This window comes from Bubalus kerabau, chromosome 1 (assembly GCF_029407905.1).
Source record: "Bubalus kerabau isolate K-KA32 ecotype Philippines breed swamp buffalo chromosome 1, PCC_UOA_SB_1v2, whole genome shotgun sequence".
Lineage (NCBI taxonomy): Eukaryota > Metazoa > Chordata > Mammalia > Artiodactyla > Bovidae > Bubalus > Bubalus kerabau.
Window position 1 is genome coordinate 277,485,663 of NC_073624.1, and position 14,707 is coordinate 277,500,369.

General features: G+C 40.0%; 1 protein-coding gene across 24 annotated transcripts in view; it reads left to right on the plus strand.

Annotated features, from left to right (window-relative positions):
- Positions 1-14,707, plus strand: part of FER (FER tyrosine kinase) — a 464,961-nt gene that overhangs the window by 24,831 nt on the left and 425,423 nt on the right. The window lies entirely within an intron of this gene.

Here is a 14,707-nt window from a genome sequence, read left to right on the forward strand (position 1 = left end):
GGCAGTAATCCAGGATTTTATTTATCTTTTCATCCCTAACAGTATCACTCCCATGATTACTCAATAAATACCTGTTGGTTTAGCTTAAAACACACACAAAAAATCTGTTAATAATCCTGCTCTGCCCAAATAATTTTAAATAATCAGTATTTCAAATACATTTTTAAAATGAAAAAAAAATAGTTAATTTCAAAGCGAACATTTTGTTCATTTGTTTATAACCTCACACAGAATGTATTCAGTTCAGTTCAGTTGCTCAGTCCTGTCCGACTCTTTGAGATCCCATGAATCGCAGCACGCCAGACCTCCCTGTCCATCACCAACTCCCAGAGTTTACCCAGACTCATGTCCATCGAGTCAGTGATGCCATCCAACCATCTCATCCTCTGTCGTCCCCTTCTCTTCCTGCCCCCAATCCCTCCCAGCATCAGAGTCTTTTCCAATGAGTCAACTCTTCGCATGAGGTGGCCAAAGTACCGGAGTTTCAGCTTTAGCATCATTCCTTCCAAAGAACACCCAGGACCGGTCTCCTTTAGAATGGACTGGTTGGATCTCCTTGCAGTCCAAGGGACTCTCAAGAATCTTCTCCAACACCACAGTTCAAAAGCATCAATTCTTTGGTGCTCAGCTTTCTTCACAGTCGAGCTCTCATATCCATACATGACCACTGGGAAAACCATAGTCTTGACTAGACAGACCTTTGTTGGCAAAGTAATGTCTCTGCTTTTGAATATGCTATCTAGGTTGGTCATAACTTTCCTTCCAAGGAGTAGGCGTCTTTTAATTTCATGGCTGCAATCACCATCTGCAATGATTTTGGAGCCCAGAAAAATAAAGTCTGACACTGTTTCCACTGTTTCCCCATCTATTTCCCATGAAATGATGGGACCAGATGCCATGATCTTAGTTTTCTGAATGTTGAGCTTTAAGCCAACTTTTTCACTTTCCTCTTTCGTTTTCATCAAGAGGCTCTTTTGTTCCTCTTTACTTTCTGCCATAAGGGTGGCGTCATCTGCATATCTGAGGTTATTGATATTTCTCCCGGCAATCTTGATTCCAGCTTGTGCTTCTTCCAGCCCAGCGTTTCTCATGATGTACTCTGCATATAAGTTAAATAAGCAGGGTGACAATGTACAGCCTTGACGTACTCCTTTTCCTATGTGGAACCAGTCTGTTGTTCCATGTCCAGTTCTAACTGTTGCTTCCTGACCTGCATATAGGTTTCTCAAGAGGCAGGTCAGGTGGTCTGGTATTCCCATCTCTTTCAGAATTTTCCACAGTTTATTGTGATCCACACAGTCAAAGGCTTTGGCATAGTCAATAAACAGAAATTTATTCAGTATTCTCTCTCAATGAAACATCATTGTCTGTTAACGCTGTCCCAGTAGGCGGTCTGCTAATCTACTGCAGTTTCAATTGGATGCACTGACATGTATACACTACTGTGTGTAAAATAGATAGCTAGTGGAAAGCTGCTGTGTAACACGGGGAGCTCAGCTCCTTCTCTGTGGTGACCTAAGGGTTGGTTGGAGTGGGAGGAGGCTCAGAGGGAGGGGCTGTACATAGCTGATTCACCTTGTAGAGCAAAAACTGACAACATTGTAAAGCAGTTATACTGCAATTAAAAAACCAGGAAACAATTAGACAAGTTTAAAAGCCAGCAAGAAAAAAAGCACCGTTTATTTTGAATTAATCTAAAGCGACACTTTGAAATAAGGAAAGTGTAGGAGAAGTTTTAGGATCCATATCTGAAAGGCAGTCAAGGTCAGTATATATTAACTGGTAATGAATGATGTTGTCTTTGTAGTTAAAGTCTGGTGACCATTCATTTCTGCCTGCTTAACTGATTCTGAACAAGCACCCTGTTCTGTATTCACGTGAGGTCAGCTTTTGGTTTGTGACTGTGGTTCTTACTTGCACACTCGGTGGCTTTTTGTGACCTTTTTTTCTGTCTTACTGCAAGCAGCTTTAAATTCTGCTTAAATAGTCTGACTTCTGTCAGTATTGAAGCATATGAAAGGTAAGAAATACCGTTAAGTAATTATTTTTGTTCTTCGGTTAATGGTTTTATAGTCTTTATCAATGAGCAAACATTCTGATAAAGTAACTTGAACCATAAACTGATTTGATGGGTTTTATTAATTAAGGATTATAGATTCAAACTCTGTTAAATTTCTTCTAGCTTGTGAACATCTGTCTTGGGTGAAGAATGAAAGGCTTCCTGATTCTTTACACAGCTTTTATTCACTTATCTTTTGATTTTTCTAAATAAGCATATCTTCCATGGTATATTTGATTTTTTTTCAGTGTTAAGAAAGGAAATATTTAAGGAAATATTTTTGACTACAATATACCATCTGTGTTAAAATAAATTCCCCTTACTTCAAAGGAAGTATTAAATACAGATTAAAGTTTCCTTATGCTATATAAAAACATTATTTTCATCTGTGTATTTGGAGGATGTAAAAAAAAAAAATTGCCAGTTGTGAAGCCAAAAGTTGAAAATCAGGAGGCATTTTAGATACTTACATACATCCTTATAAAATATGCCATTGGAATTCCATTGTCCTCCCAAAGAAACTAGATATTTCATAGTTTGCTGTTTAATAATGTCAGTTTTTGTCTAAGCAGTATATATTTATAGATGTATTTTATACAGAATGAAATTCTAATTTTTGAAAATATGGCAACTTTTAATGGTTCTTTTAAAGTCTTTAATCACTATTTATGGTGAATTGAAAATTCGAGGTAACTTACTCTATCCTAAATACCAAACTGAATACCATTAAATAAGAAAGATTTAAATAAGTCTAAAAGTCAGTAGTTTTTTAGGATTTTTATTAGTTTTACCTTTTAAAAAGATGGTATTTTAAAATGAACATCTTTGCTAATAACATGCATGTCCTTTTGTATATTACTCTATTTCTGCCTGACTTGTAGTTGGTGGTGGTTTAGTTGCTAAGTCGTGTCCGACTCCTGTGACACCCTGCCTGCAGCCCACCAGGCTCCTCTGTCCGTGGGATTCTCCAGGCGTGAATACTGGAGTGGGTTGCCATTTCCTTCTTCATGGGATCGTCCCAACCCAGGTATCAAACTTGAGTCTTCTGCCTTGCAGGTAGATTCTTTCATGACTTAACTACCAGGGAAGCCCCGATTTGTGCTTAGTATCCACTAAATTATAGGAATTTTTGTTTTAAAATCTCATTTATAAATCTTTTTAAAAAATGAATTCGCTCTTGCAATTATTTGATAAATTGAATGCCTATTGCATATGGGTAGTAATATTAGCCCCCGTGATAGAAAGATGAAAATATGTAATATTCTTATTTTCATGTAGATCATAGTATGATGGGAGAGATACACCTGAATAAATAATTATATTGTGAGAAGTGTTATATTAATCACATGTGCATACATGATCCCTGAGAGCTGAGAAAAAGGAACACCTAAATTGTCCTGGGTAGTGATGGTTGTAAGGATGGTCAGAGAAGGTTTCACAGAGAAAAATGGCTTTACAATTTAGTTGTTGGTAATTCTCCAGCTGGACAAGGGACAAAACATTTAGACTGAAGGAAGAACATCTCCAAAGGCAGAGAGGTATGATTGTGAGACATTCAGAGACCATAGATAGTAAGTTGTGGTGCTGCTTTTGAGGGTGGAAGGCGATCTGAGACCATCTTGGATTACCAGGCAAAGGGATTTGAATTCTAACCTATAGTATAGATCAGGGTTGTAAACGTAATTCTTAGTATTACAAGTAATGATAGAATTAATATCTAGAATCACTGAGTATCCTAAAGAATTAAGAGGGCTAAGTGTGGATTGTAGGGCATGTGGAGATGTGTGTATAAGGCAGGGGAGACGCAACCAGTTAGTTCATGTACCAGATTTTTATTGTGTACTATGCAAGGCATTGGCACCCCACTCCAGTACTCTTGCCTGGCAAATCCCATGGACGGAGGAGGCTGGTAGGCTGCAGTCCACGGGGCCGCTAAAAGTTGGACACGACTGAGCGACTTCACTTTCACTTTTCCCTTTCATGCATTGGAGAAGGAAATGGCAACCCACTCCAGTGTTCTTGCCTGGAGAATCCCAGGGACGGGGGAGCCTGGTGGGCTGCTGTCTATGGGGTCACACAGAGTCGGACACGACTGAAGTGACTTAGCAGCAGCAGCAGCAGACAGCACGCAAGGCACAGTTTCAAGCAGTGAAGAGCTTAGTGAGGGAAGAGAGCAGGGTTATTCCTTGCCCAGTCGGAACTTAGATTACAAAGAAGTCTGTATTATACCCCCACCTATGCTCTGTCTTTCTTCGTAATTTTTGTCTGCAACATGACTGTATAATTTCCTTATATTTTTCTTTTTTCGCCTTCTTTGTGGTTGACATAGGCATCTCTGCCCTATGACTTGTGGAAGAAAGTACCTAAGTTTGTGACATGCTCTCCACGTTATTGTTCTTCCCCCAACCAATAGTTTGAGGTCCGGCATTACTTTTTTAAAAACTTTGAAGGTAATTGTAGATTAATATGCAATCATATGAAATAATAGTCCCTTTACATTTGGTCCCATTTCCCCTCTTAGTAAAATTTAGTAAAACTATGACAACCAGCATATTAACATTGACATAATGCACTGACCTTATTCATATATTTCTCCAGTTTTAATTGCACTCCTTTGCTGTGTGTATATTAAGCTCTGTAGTATTTTATTACCAGTCTAGACTGACGTGTCCGCCACTTCCACCAAGTACTGAACAGCTCCAACAGTACTTCTGGTGCCCTTGGTATTCTCCTTCTGTAACCACGCTTACTCTAAACCCTAAACCATGGCTCAAACTCGAAACTCTAAACCCCTAATCTGTTGTTTTCCCAAGATTTTTCACTTCAAGAATGTTATATAAATGGAATCATAGAGTATATAACTGTCGGGTTGACTTTTTTGTTCACCAGGATTCTAGAGATTCATCCAAGTTGCTCTCTGTGTTAAGAGATTACTCCCCTTTAACGTGGGTAGTAGTCCACGGTATGCATTCACCTGTTGAAGGGTCTCTGTGCCGATTCCAGCTTTTGGCTTTTCCAGATGGAGCTGCTGTGGACACTTGGGTACAGGTTTTGTGTGGATGTGTATTTTCATTTCTGTGCATAAATGCCCAAGAGTGCAATGGCTGGGTCATACGGTGCTGAATTAAAGTTTGATCAGAAGCTGGAGTGGCTGTACCACTTCTTGTCTGCTGACCAGTAGCAAATCAGTGACCCAGTTTTTCCATATCCATACAGGCATTTGGTCTTGCCATGTTTTATTTAGCCATTCTGATAGGTGTGGAGTGTATCTCATTGTGGTTTGACTGCATTTCCCCAGGGGATGGCTTATGTTGAACACCCTTTCATGTGTTCATTTGCCATTTTTATACCCTCTTCTGTGAAATGTCTGTCGTCTTCTCATTTTCTTGTTGGATTGTTGTTTTTAAATGTTAAATTTTGAGAGATATTATGAATTCTAGGTACTAGTTCTCTGTCAGATACGTGGTTTGCACAATTTTCTCCCAGTCTATGGCTTGTCTTTTTCTCATCTTCACATGTACTTTCACAGGGCAACCTTTTTACTTTTGATGAGCCCAGTTTATCAATTTTTTCCTTTTTTGGATTGTGTGTTTTGTTTGAAGTCTAAGAACTCTGCCTAGGTTAAGATCCTGAAGATTTTGCTTCTGTTTTCTTTTTTCTGAAAGTTTTGCAGTTTTGTGTTTAAGTTTATGATTCTTTTGAATTAATTTTTGTGTATGGTGTTAGGTCAGGGTTCATTTTTTTCCCTTTTATTTAGCCTATAGTTAACTAGTTGCTTCAGTGTCATTATTAAAAAGGCTTGTTTTCTTTTGCTGACTTGCTTCTGGACCTTTGTCTAAAAACAGTTGAACATGTTTGTGTGGGTCTGTTTTTGAGTTCCCTCCTTTCGATCTGTTGTCTGTCCTCTACTGATAAAACACTGTTGTGATTTCTGACTTGTGAAGAATCACATATTTCTTTGAATACTCTTTCAGCCCTACTGCCTCCTCTTCTTCTGGAACTCAAGATGATACAAATGTTGGGTCATTTTTTTAAGACTTTAGAATATTACTTATTTTTTGGCTGCATGGCATACGGGATCTTATTCTCCCACCAGAAATTGAACCCTCACCCCCTATGGTGGAAGTGTGGAGTCTTAGCCACGTCAATGCCAGGGAAGGTCCCCAAATGTTGGGTCTTTGTTATTGTCCCACAGGTCCCCAAGGCTTTATTATTATTCTTATTTTCTGTTTGTCTTCTCTTTCTGTTCGGATTGATTGAATTCTATTCCTGTATTCTTACATTCACTGTATCCTCTCTTGTCTACTCCTGAGCCCATCTAGTGAGGTTTTTTATTCCCGTTATTGCATTTTTAATTTCTATAATGTCCATATATTTAAAAAATTTCTTCTATTTTTTGCTTAGATTTCCTATTTTTACAGTTGTTTTAAGGGAATTTATAACTGTTGTTTTGCATTTGTTTTAAGAGAATTTATAACTGATTGTGGAAGAGTTTCTTATGGTGTTTGATTTAAAAATCCTCTTCTGATAATTCCAATATCTGATTCATCTTGATGTTGGTATTAGTTGTTTGTCTTGTTTCAACTGTAATTTTTTTTCTTGGTTCTTGATACGACACGTGAGTTTCAACTGAAGCCTCAATGTTTTGTCTGTTAGGTTAGGAGACGCTGGGGCCTGTTTCAATCTTTTATTTTTACAGGCAGTCCATCAGTGTTTAGATTTAGCATGCGGTCGTTGGCCTGTTCTTGTGGGCTGTGGTTCCAGCGACAGCTCGTTTTCAGGGTCTTCATGCTGTTATTTCCATTTGCTTGATCTGGTGTCACGAGGGCTCCCGCTGGTCCTTGCTGGTGCTGCTTGAGGGAGTAGAGGACGTTCTTCTTGGGCTGAGCTGCTGGCTGTTGGTTGGTTAGGGAAGGGGTGAGATCGGGTTTCCTCCCTGTGCCCCTCACTACCCTGCCACCTCTGGGCAGGAGAGGAGCACCCTAGCCTCGCAGGGAACAGGGGCTTCCTGGACGGACCTCCTACTGCAGCTCAGCCCTCTGGCCAGTTCCGTGCACCGGCTCCAGAGTTTCTGGGGGCAGGAGAGCCTGGGGCCTGCGGGGCGGAGAGGACTGCTGTGGGCTCTTGCTGTGGCCGGGTCCCCATTGCTGGTTCTTCCTGCCGCGTTCCCTTTCTCTTGGCCGAAAGGGGGATTCTTAGGCCCTGATGGGAAGGAGACTGCCTCTCTTGGCTGTTCATTTTTGAGGAGGCTCGCCGTCTGTCTGTCTTGCTGGTGCTGGCTGGCTCCATGTTGCCAGAGGGACCCCCGTGGCATCCCGGGGGAGCTGGCCTTCACCGACGGCCTTTTGTTCCCAGATGAGCGGGTGGGCAGCCAGGGACTGACCACCTTCTCCTGTTGGGTGAGGGAGCCCAGGATACCCTGCCTCTGCCTCTGCCGTTCTCCCAGGCATGGGGCCAAAGGACTCTACCTCCTTTCCCCCGACTTTTCAGAGTTCTTCTTTGGTTGTCCCTTTTGCTATTCCCAGTGTTGACAGCTGTGTTCTGTGGGGCGGACCTGGGAAAGATGGCCTCTGCCACGTTACCTGGATCAGAAGCCAGGCTTTCCTTTTGCGTGCTCAGTCGCTCAGTTGTGTTCAGCTCTTTGCAGCCCGTGGTCTGTAGCACACTATACTTTTCTGTCCGTGAGATTAAAAGGTCTTACTTTTGATTTTGGCTTATTTGTGATACAAGCCTGGTGATCGAGGGCTGGGGTGGTATGGGCTGGGACTGAGTTTGGCCTTGTCTGGAGCCCTGAGAGACTCTCTGTCTCCTGAGAGTCCACTAACCATCCTGCGCTCCTGGGTTTCACCTCATCCACCAGTTCTTCACAGGGCCCTGGAAAATGGCAAGGCAGGGCTGCCCTCCTTGCATTTTTTCTGAGGTCCTGTCTTGGTCCAGAGAAGCTTGCTTCTTTGCTCTCTTGATTTTTCCCTTGGTGGGCCTATTTGGTCTCTGCTGCCTCTTTACATGTTGGGGTATCCAGTGTGACTTCTCAGGATTTTGTTACTTCTTCCTCCTCAGGATTTCTTCTAGAAGTTGGGTAGTTTTGGGGCACATTTGCATGCTGCCTAGAGTGCCAGGACTTTCCCTTTTTTTCTCTTTGAAACTGTGTAGTGAAGCTTGTGGCGTGAAGTTGTACTCCTTTACTTGCTGATGGTGTGTTTAAATTTTTGTTTTTTTCCTTAACAATCTGTTGTTCTTTTTGTTATTGGCAGTAGGAGCTTCTGAAGTACTTCTTTTACTATGATGGCTTTACCTGAAAATTCTAATAATGACTTTCTGCAGTTTTCATCTCTCTCTCTGACATTTGACATTGCTAACAACTTCTTTTTTTTTTAAATCTCAGTGTCTGTAACTGTCAAACCTCTTTTATTCTTCTGCCTACCTAATTTCTACCCTTTGGCTTTTTTCCTCCAGTTCCTCCACTGACAGATTCTCATGGGCTTTGTCCTTAATGATCTGCTTTTCTGTCAACATTCAGTCTTAGTTTGATCACTTTTAAGCACTTGACTCTCAGATTTGTATCTTTTAGCCTTGATGCTTTACCTAAGCATTTATTTCCTGCTGAAATGAAGGTGTTTTCTTTAAAGTAGCTCCATATTCTCATTCTTCCATTTCTTTTGACATTATCTTCATTTCTTATAAAAGTCTTAAACTTGTCCTGTATCATCTGTCTCTTCCTTAAATCCATTTATCAGGTCAAGCCTGGTACCTTTTTACCTCTCACTGACATTGTCAATGATAGATCCTCATTTCTCAAGCTGTATAGCTATAATGACTTATTAATTTTCCTTCTTATGTCTTTTTTTATATTTTTGCTCTCATCAATCTATTTTATACCTAGCTTCCATATTAAAATCTGTATTTCTCTCTTTTAATTAACTGTAACATACATATAGAAAAGTACACAAATCACAGAGGCTGAGCTTTAGGAAATTTTTCAAACCGAACGCACTTGTATAACTAGCACCAGCAAGTTACTCATTGAATACCTCACGTTCCTGACTTTGCCGTTTTGCCTTAACACCAGTGACTAAAGGGGTTGGAGCCTCATTAGTCTCCTTAACTTTAGAAGAGCAAGAGATCAATCGGCATGCCACTGTTTGCAACATTCAGCTCGATTTTGGAGACATTTCTTTCTTACTTCACCCCTATTCACTTATTTTCTCTATATTGCTTCCTGAAATACATTTCCTTTTTGATCTTTTATAATCTAAATCATGATTATTCAAATCTTAGCTCGTATCTTGCCATTTCTAGGAAACTTTCCTGGGTTACTCCAGCTTTCATTAGTTTTTTTCTCTTTCTCATCAAACCTTTTTGGGTTGTTGTTCAGTTGCTCAGTCGTGTCCTGCTCTTTGCCACCCCATGGCTGCAGCACACCAGGCCTCCCTGTCCTCTACTGTCTCCCGCATTAAGCTCAAACCCATGTCCATCGAGTTGGTGACGCCACCCAACCATCTCATCCTCTGTCGTCCCCTTCTCCCGCCTTCAATCTTTCCCAGCATCAGGGTCTTTTCAAATTAGTCAGTTCTTCGCATCAGGTGTCCAAAGTATTGGAGTTTCAGCTTCGGCATCAGTCCTTCCAATGACTATTCAGGGTTGATTTCCTTTAGGATGGACTGGTTGGATCTCCTTGCAGTCCAAGGGACTCTCAAGACTCTTCTCCAACACCACAGTTCAAAAGCATCAGTTCTTCAGTGCTCAGCCTTCTTTATGATCCAACTCTCACATCTGTACACGACTACTGGAAAAAGCATAGCTTTAATTGTATGGAAATTTGTTGACACAGTGATGTCTCTGCTTTGTAATATGCTGTCTAGGTTTGTCATAGTTTTTTATCCAAGGAGCAAGCGTCTTTTAATTTCGTGGCTGGTCACCATCTGTAGTGATTTTGGAGCCCCAACATATGAAGACTGTCACTGTTTTTATTTTTTCCCCATCTTTGCCATGAAGTGATGGGACCACTTACCATGATCTTAGTTTTTTGAATGTTGAGTTTTAAGCCAACTTTTTCACTCTCCTCTTTCACCCTTGTCAAGATACTCTTTAATTCCTCTTCACTTTCTGTCATTAGGGTAGTGTTATCTGCATATTTGAGGTTATTGATATTTATCACAGCAATCTTGATTCCAGCTTGTACTTCATCTAGCCCAGCATTTCTCATGATGTACTCTGCATAAAAGTTAAATAAGCAGGGTGACAATATACAGCCTTGACATACTCCTTTCGGAACCAATCCATTGTTGTATGTCCGGTTCTAACTGTTGCTTCTTGACCTGCATACAGGTTTCTCAGTAGGCATGTAAGGTGGTCTGGTATTCCCATCACTTTTATGAATTTTTCAGTTTGTTGTGATCTACGCTGTCAAAGGCTTTAGTGTAGTCAATGAAACAGAAGTTTTTTTGGAATTCCTTTGCCTTTTCTATGATCTACTGGATGTTGGCAGTTTGATCTCTATTTCCCTTGCCTTTTCTAAACCTACCTTCTACATTTGGAAGTTCTTGGTTCTTGTACTGTTGACACTTAGCTTGAAGGATTCTTGCAAAAATTCTTTAATTCATTAATTTTTGTGTATCAGTATGTTCACTTAAAACAAACTTCAGACGTTCAGAAGGGCATATGATGAAAGTCTCCTCTCATTCCTGTGTCCCAGCCGCTGTGTGTTCTTCTAGAAATATTTTGTGCACTTACAAGTACATTTAATTTCTATTTTTCTGCTTTCTTTTTGTACAATGTAAACAAACCTAGTTCTGTATCTTACTTTTTTCTGGTAATAGCTCTTGATGATGGCTCCAGATCCACATGCGGATTTTCTCATTTTTTGTGTTAGGGCTGAATGGTACTCCACTGGACGCATGTGCCACGATCACGTCCACCACATACAGTTGTGAAGACTGAATCCTGAACAAATTCACATAGGCCAGATTTGAATGGTACTCCCTTCAAACGGTTTCTCAGTTACAATCAAATGTAGTAGCTTTGATTGTAATTTACGTAGTCAATTCCTTTTAATTAATATTTACAGTTTTTAAAAAAATTCACACATGTATACCTGTGGCGAATTCGTTTTGATGTTTGGCAAAACTAATACAGTGTTTGAGGTTTAAAAATAAAATAAAATTAAAAAAAAATTCTAAACACTACTGAACTGAATAGTCTTACATACATTGTTTGACATCTATGGAATAATTATCTTTCGGATACCATTTCCTTTAATTCCTAAACCGTTTATCATCTCTACTAATTTAATAATTAGACATAATCAGTTAATTATGGAGTTGTTTAAAAAATTCTTTACTTGTCATTCTTCAAGGAATGGTACCATACTTTGAATCCTTTTATATTTGCCCTGACCTAGAATGTTGGTGTAGATAAGCAAGCCCTCCGTGTGGGCTGGAGTATGTCTCAGCTGCCAGATTCTGTTTCCATTTTTATTCATCTAAGCTCTTCATCATTCTTTTGAAATTCCTAATAATGAGAGAAAAAAATTATTGTCAAAGCTTAGACCACAGCTAGATGCATTTAGAAGCAGAAGTGATATTTATTTTAAGTTACAGAATAAAATGAACCACAGTCTCAGAAATAGTTTCTTAAAAAAGCAAAATGTTTCACCTTTCTTTGTCTGGAAAAAAAATGTTTCTTATTCTTCCATTGAAAATGTGGTATGAGATAGACTATGTCTTCACTGAGATTTAGTTGAGCTATACGTAAAATAATGGAAAAATTTTCTTTTTTATCAAAAAAATTTTTTGATACAGTTTTTAAGCTACTGTGTACAAAGTGAAAAGACTGGAATTATCCTGTGGTGTGCTTAGTTGCTCAGTCATGTCCGACTCTTTGTCACCCCATGGACTGTAGCCCGCCAGGCTCCTCTGTCCATGAGATTCTCCAGGCAAGAATACTGGTGTGGGTTGCCATGCCCTGCTCCAGGGGATCATCGAAACCCAGGGATCGAACCCATGTCTCCCACATTGCAAATGGATTCTTTACTGTCTGAGCCACCAGGGAAGCCCATGAATACTGAATTGGGTAGCCTATCCCTTCTCCAGGAGATCTTGCCATCCCAGGAATCGAACTGGGATCTCCTGCATTGCAGGCAGATTCTTTACCAACTGAGCTACCAGGGAAGCCCCTGGAATTCTCCTACTTGATATTAAAGTGGATAAGTCAGTTACTTGTATTGGCTTATTTATGTTAAGGTCCATTTAGTGTCCTGGTTGCTACTTTGGAAACCTTGATGAAGTATATTTTCCCACCATCTTTCCCTCCTACCCGCCCACCCCCGCTGACTTATTTGAGTATAAAACTAAACAGTTTTCAGTTGGGAGAAGATTGAAATTTGCTTCCTATTTGGAAAAGTCACAGTTTTATCATTTTAAATGTGTATCACTGAGGTTAGAGCGAAAAATCTCTTTTTTCTGATTAGCCTAGAGGATTTCAGCTCAATTAAATTGACTTCTGATATGAGCCAGACCTAAAAATTAAAGATGTGTTTTATTTCTTTCTTATAACTGACCCTGAAACATTCACTGCCTGAAATTCTAGGAGGCTGGAGGGGAAAATAAATTCTATTATAGTTCTTGGGATTTATATCAAACAAGTAGGAATAGATTTGGGGTAATTTTCTGATAATTGACCTTTGGGCTTAGTCAGTCAGTTGTGTCTGACTCTTTGTGACCCCATGGACTGTAACCTGCCAGGCCCCTTTGTCCATGGGGATTCTCCAGGCAAGAATACTGCAGTGGGTTGCCATGCCCTCCTCCAGGGGATCTTCCCAACCCAGGGATTGAACCCAAGCCTCCCACTTGCAGGCGGATTCCTTGCCATCTGGACACCAGGGAAGCCCAAGAATACTGGAGTGGGTAGCCTATCTCTTCTCCAGGGGATCTTCCTGACCCAGGAATTGAACCGGGGTCTCCTGCATTGCAGGCAGATTCTTTACTAGCTGAGCCACCAGGGAAGCCCATTAACTATTCTACATTTCCTAATAAATGGCGGTGTTAACCAAGACACAGACTCCTCAGTGGTGATTGCTTCTGTGGAAGAGCATCCTTAAGAAGTGTCCTTAAGCCATCAGGGAAGCCCCACTGACCTTTAGATGATTATAAGTTATGCTCTAGTGATTTTTTAAACAACTTTGAGATGTAACTCACATGCTGAATAATTCACCCATTTAAATTGTACAATTCAGTGGCTTTTATTGTTCACAGACTTGTGCAGCCATTGCCACAATCAATTTCGGAGCCTCTCCTCACCACAAAAGGAAATCCATTACCCGTTAGCAGTCGCCCTTCACTTCTTCCCACATTTGCCAGCTTTAGTCAAATACTAGTCTGATTTATGTCTATAAAGGTAGATTTCAGACATTTCATGTAAGAAGACAGGACAGCATGTCAGTCTTTTGTGTTTGACTTCTTCACATAGCATGTTTGCGAGGTTTATCCATGCCGTACCTTGTATCAATTCCTTTTCATTGTCAAATAATGTTTCCTTATACCATTATATTTCATTTATCCATTCATCAGTTGATGACTATTTGGCAGATATTCATATACATGTTTTTGTGTGGGCATATGTTTTTATTTCTCTTGAGTATATGCCTAAGAGTGGAATTTCTTGGTCATATATGATAACTCTGTGTTTAATTTTTGAGGAACTGCCTATTTTAAATGTATACCACCAACATATGATGGTTCTGATTTCTTCCCAGTCTCCAACATCTGATATTATCTATGTTTTTGTTATAGACATCTTAGTGATACGCAATGATATCTCATTGTGGTTTTGATCGGCATTTTCCTAATGGCCAGCGAAACTAAGCATCTTTTCATGTGGGAGAAGGAAAGAGCAGCCCACTCCAGGGTTCTTGCCTGGAGAATCCCAGGGACGGGCGAGCCTGCTGGGCTGCCGTATGGGGTCGCACAGAGTCGGACACGGCTGAAGCGACTTAGCAGCAGCAGCAGCAGTGGGCATCTATAAATTTTATTTGGAGAAATGTCTAGTCATATCTGTCTTTTGCCCATGTTAATTAGTTTGTTATGTTGTTACTGATGTTAAGAAATCTTTGTATAATCCAGGTAGATGCTGCTTATCAGATATGTAATTTGTAAATATTTTCTCCCGTTCTGTGGCATTATCACTTACTTGATGTTGGCCTTTGAAGTACAGAAGTTTTTAATTTTGATGAAACCAAATTTATATATTTTTATTTTGTTTCTTGTACTTTTGGTATCATATCTAGAAGCCATTGTCTGAGCCAAGGTCATGGATTTACTGCTTTATTTTCTTCTGGGAGTTTTACAGTTTTAGCTCTATTTGAATCTGTGATTTCTTTCGAGTTAATTTTTTTTGTGTATGGTCTAAGGAGGCATCCTGCTGAAGTCTTTTGCATGTGGAATTCAATTGTCCCAGCATCTGTAGTAGAGAAGACTTTTTTTTTCCTCCGTTGAATAGACATGGCACTGAATTCTGAGTCCTCCAACTCTGTTCTTTTTCTTCATGGTGTTTTGGTTTTTTGTTTGGTCGACTGTTTTGGCTCCCTTGCATATCTAAGTAAATTTTAGGATTAGTTTATCAATTTCTGCAAAAAAAAAAAAAAAAAAAGCT